Raw genomic sequence first — 5125 nt, 5'->3', positions numbered from 1 at the left:
TGCCCCCTTCCGCAGTCGGGAGCTGAACCACCAGGCCCTCCCAGATGGCTGCTTCATGGTGAAGCTGCCTTAGTGCAGCACTGTGATCATTTATCATTAAAGTGGGCACAGCCAGAACTCCCAGAGCTCAATGGGGCCTTGATACATTCTAAGCGTCTACTCTGTGCTAGACCCTTGGTCCTAGGAGGTGGGGATGTCACATCAGAACACTGGGGAGTTTTGTCAACTTTGTTTTATCCTCCTTGGGGATGTGCTGCTGATCACCACGGGTGAATTGTTTTAGACTCACTAATATTTTGTGAGCTTGACTTACTTTCTTCACATTGGATAGATTAGGAAACTACAGGTCTGAGAATGTAAAGCAACTTGCTTAACATCCCACAACTTTTAAGTAGAAGAACCAGGAGTCAATGCAGAGCAGCTGTCTGTAGAGGTGTACTGGGCATTCGGTTTCTGTCCCCAAATGCAGAACCTGCAACCAGGAGTGGGGATATGGGGGAAGTATCCACCCACCTCTCACAGAGGCTCACAGCCTAGAGCATGTTCTCATCCTCCTGCCAGGTCATCACTGGAGCCTGAAGGAACCCCTCCACCTGGCTGGCCAGTGGACCCAGCTCTGGGATGGAGCGAGGCTCCCTCACCACCGCTGGTTGGGTGGACTGTCCTCCTGGCTGGCCTGGGCTATTCCTGAGCTTGCTGCTCAGCCCCTTCCTCCAATCCCTCAGCTCAGGTCTCCAAGCCTGGGCTAGTGGCTTGGGCTCTTTGAAGCCAGGAGCCTCCCCTAGACTCCCACCAGGCGTGGCTGCAGGACTCCTCTGCGTGCACACATATACAACCACACATCCATAAGCCTGTGTTGAAGCTTGTGGGCCTACACAAAGCTGTGGTCCTCATGCAGTTCCCCTGACCCCTTTTGTGAACACCAGAATTCCTTGAGTAGGCCCAGCACGTAGAGGGAGACGGGGCAGAAGGGAACTCTATGTCTCAAGCACTGCCTAGTGTTTCTGCCTGTGCTGTGCTGGGTAATTTGCATACCTGGTCGGGTAATCTATTGAAAGATTCATTTCATTTTGTGTTCTCCCTCTCTGTTTCTTTCTCTTTCTTTTAATGGCATTGAGATTTTATTAACCTACCTTCTTGCTTTATTTTAACATTATAAACATTATAAGCCAAATTATTCTCTTTTGACCCAGGGTTGTGATAGGAACTCTCTTGTTACAAAGTGGTAGCCGATCTGTGCCTGCTTTTATGCTTTTCTGGCCCCTCTCAACCTCTGGCTGTCACTTCTCTGTTCTTTCTCAGTTTTCCTTAACAGTGTATTCTAATTCCTGTAAAACAAGGACTGAAAGTACCAACCTCTTTGTCATGAGGTTTAAGAGAAGGCCCAGCAGTAAGCCAAGCTCTCAGAAAATTGAAACAGTTCCTCCTTGCCCTTCAGTACAGCTCCTTCTCGTCTGTCAGGGCTGAAGAATGACTAAACCTGTAAACCAAGCACACGGTGTAAGTCCACAGACCAGGGGAAGGTCTAGATGGTAAAGTACGTGGGCTTTGTGACTCCACTGCTGACATCCAGGCTAAGGGAGGACTGACTTAGTGAGCAGTTCCAAGACCACTGAGCTCACAGTTCACTGGCTGTCTCCCTCGTATCTCCGCCATGACCAGGGCTTGAGGAGGGGCCTCTCAGTTCCCCTGACACACTTGGAAGAGTATGAGGGGTGCAGCAGAAGCCTAAAACGGAGTGACCAGCCCTGGGGTTTCGATGGGGACGCTGACAGACCAGTCACTAAGTTGGTGCTATTTGCTCTTAAGAAGGAGAGGCAGGGCCTGGGCAAGAACGGCAGCTGGAAGGTGAAACGCAGGCCTGGCTCTCAGTAGCATCAGTGATCAGCCTTGAAGGGGCCATCAGGGGAGATGCCCCAGGTACTGGGCCTGCTTCTCAGTCAGCTTGGTCAGTTTCATGCTCAGCTTGCCCAGGTGGGCTTCAGCCACTGCCTCATCCAGCTTCTTGGGCAGTACATGAACCCCAATGGGGTACTGCTCTGGGTGGGTTCACAGCTCAATCTGTGCAGTCACCTAGTTGATGAAGGAGTCACTCATCACAAAGCCAGGGTGGCCCATGACAACCCAGGTTGACCAGTCAACCCTCAGCCAGCAGGATGGTGCGGCATCCATTCTTCAGCGAGTACCTGGTCACCTGGGGCTTGATGGTCACCTTCTCCAAGTGTTCTCGCTGAGCCACTTGACATCGATCTCCACATCAAAGTGTCCAGTGTTACACATGATGGCATCATCCTTCACCTGTTCAAAGTGCCGGCCAAGGACGATGTTGACACAGCCTGTGGTGGTGATAAAGATGTTGCCCTCCTGACACGCTTCGTCCATGGTGGTCCCCTCATAGCCCTCCATGGCAGCCTGCAGTGCGTTGATGGGGTCGATCTTGGTGATGATGATGTGGGCCCCGAAACCCCACAGGGCCTGGGCACAGCTCTTGCCCATGTTGCCATAGCCTGGTATGACCGCTACCTTGCCGGCAATCATCACGTTTGTGGTCCACTTGATGCCATCTATGAGGGACTCCCAGCAGCCATAGAGCTTGTCGAACTTGCTCTTCGTGATGGAGTCATTGTCATTGATGGCAGGCACTTTCAGGATCCCACTGACCAGCATCCTGTGTGGGTTGTGGACCCCAGTCTTGGTCTCCTTGGAAGTGCCTCAGATGGCCCAGCAAGAGCTGTGAGTACTTGGTGTGGAAGAGGTTGGCGAAGTCACCCCCATCCTCCAGAATAATGTTGAGGGCCCGTCCTTGAATTATAGTGACTGCTCGATGCACCACAGGTACTCCTTGTCCTTTCGCCCTTCCAGGTGTACACTGGAATGCCAGACTTGGCAATGGCAGTCAACACGTGGTCCTGGGTGAGGAAGATGTTGTTGCTGGGGCACCCAGGGTGATGGGTCTCAATGTGGATGGCTGTCTCCATGGTTGTGTGCAGGCAGCTGGCGATGTGGGTGCCTTTGGAGCCTGGGAGCCTCGTGGCTTGGAGGCCTAGTACAGCTCCCGCATGTGCATCAGGCCTGGCATCTCCTTCTTCACAATGTTCAGGGTCTTGCATCCCCAGGCGGCCAGGCCAATGTCAATAACTTTGCAGGGCAGTTTGTCAGACAGGCTGGTGGCGCTTATGATGGAGACAGGTGAAGGGGACTGGGCCTTGGTCTGGAGACAGGCACTGGGTGGGTGGCTCTGGGCAGGGTCTCTCTCTCTCTGTATGTGTGTGTGTGTGTGCGTGTGTATGTTTTCTATTTTACATTTCAAGCAGATGGCCAGGCCCTTGGTATTGCACAGGTGCCCTCAGTGTTTATTAGCCAGGGTTATCCAGAGAAATAGAACCAACAGGATATATACGGGTATATGTAAGAGCAGATTTATTATAGGAATTGCCCCATGTGGTTATGGAGACCGAGAAGTCCCACGGTTTGCTATCTGCAAGTTAGAGAAACAAGAATGTCAGTGGTGTGACTCAGTCTGAGTCCGAAGGCCCAAGAATTAGAGGGGTGGGGGTGGGGCAATGGTATAAGTCCAAGTGCTATGACCTGAAATTTAGTGTCCCCTAAAGATTCATATGCTGAAATCCTAAACCCCAAGGAATGGTGTCAGGAAGTGGGAGTATGGGGAGGTGATTAGGTCACCAGGGCGGAGCCTCATGGATTGAATTAGTGCCTTTATAAAAGAGGCCCCAGAAGGCTGCCTCCCTCCTTCCACAGTGGGAGGACACAGGAGACATTGTTGGCCAAAAGATGCTAACAATGAACCAGAGAGCTGACCCTCACCAGAAATCTAATCTGCCTTGACTCAACTATCAAGAATTCCATTTTTAAATTATGAATCTTTTGGATGAACCACAAACCTTGCAAAAATTTTACAGACCACTTGAGAATGTGGCCCCAGCTTGGGGTGTTCACTTCTATCAGCTGGAGAATTTCTATGGAAAGTGTAAGAAAGCCTGCCTTAGGGTCCATATGGGAGATCCCAGCCTGAGCCTGGCTACAGGCTGGGCAGAGGCAGGACCCAAGAGGAGACCAGAAGGACAGGGCTGTAGTGACTGTAGGTTGCCAACTCATGATCACAAGAGCAGCCAGGTCTCAGCAGGACCAGACACTGGAAAGCCCACAGGACCCTTGCTTGGGGTCTCCTTCAATTTTCCCTGCTCTCTGGGCTATGCGGCCTCAGTTCTGCCCCTCCTCTCCCTCCACACCTGCTCCCTTCTCCCCACCTCTGCCTCTCTGTGTACTTGGCTGTTGCAAGTAGCCCTGCAGTCTGTGGTTGCTCGTCCTCTCTTCAGAGACCCCATGGCCACGTTGCTGGGGAGAGATTCTGATCCCATAGTCTGGGTCAAGCTGTGCATGCCTGATCTGACCACCAAGGTCATACCATACAATCAGGGCTGCTGCTGGACCCTGCACGGGGTATGGGGAAGTTTGAGGGTGTGGCAGTGGGTGGAGCAGGTGCCCCCAAAGTTGTCTCCAGCATGTGGAGGAGCCTGCCCATCTGTCTCCCCATGAGTGGCTCCTGTCACCTTGCTTCCTTCACTCCTGCTCCCGATGCTTCCACGAAGCTGAGCCACATGAGCAAGCGAGCATCCCCCTGCCACCCTCACTGCCTCAGCACCGCCCCTTCCATCAGGCCCCACTCCCTCCTGCTGCCTGCAGCCTACCCGGTGAGCTCAGCTCGGAGACCAGGGCTGGGCCTGGGCAGAGGGGATGAGGGAGTCCCATGCCTTATGTGCAGGAAATGTGGGTCTGGGCTGTTAACAACGAAGCCTTTGTATTTTGTCCACTAGGCTGTTAACAGCAAAGCCATTATATTTGTCCACTAGGGGCCAGAACAAAGTTCCACGCACTGAGTGACAAAAAACGACACTTTTCCTGAGAATTCTGCAGGCTGCAAGTCCAAGGTCAAGGGGTGGGGGTCGTGTCCTCTGAGTCTCATGGAGCTGGGTTTTGCTGACGGCCGCCTTCCTCCTGCGTCCTCCCATGCTGTTCCCTCTGTGCATGTCTGTTTCCTAAACTGTTCCTGTAAGGACACCAGTCGTACTGGATTAGGGCGCACCCTAATGACCTTGTTTAACCT

General features: G+C 52.7%; 1 pseudogene across 1 annotated transcript; it reads right to left on the bottom strand.

Moving 5' to 3' along the window:
* Nucleotides 1-1877: 1877 nt before the first annotated feature.
* Nucleotides 1878-3175, bottom strand: LOC108527633 (adenosylhomocysteinase pseudogene; annotated as a pseudogene). The gene has a single exon (XR_001884869.1). The product of XR_001884869.1 is annotated as an adenosylhomocysteinase pseudogene (transcript).
* Nucleotides 3176-5125: the final 1950 nt, after the last annotated feature.

Source organism: Rhinopithecus bieti, unplaced genomic scaffold (genome assembly GCF_001698545.2).
Source record: "Rhinopithecus bieti isolate Rb0 unplaced genomic scaffold, ASM169854v2 scaffold_4997, whole genome shotgun sequence".
Classification (NCBI taxonomy): Eukaryota; Metazoa; Chordata; class Mammalia; order Primates; family Cercopithecidae; genus Rhinopithecus; species Rhinopithecus bieti.
The sequence above is the reverse complement of the archived record's forward strand: the minus strand, read 5'-3'. Positions and strand labels throughout refer to the sequence as shown.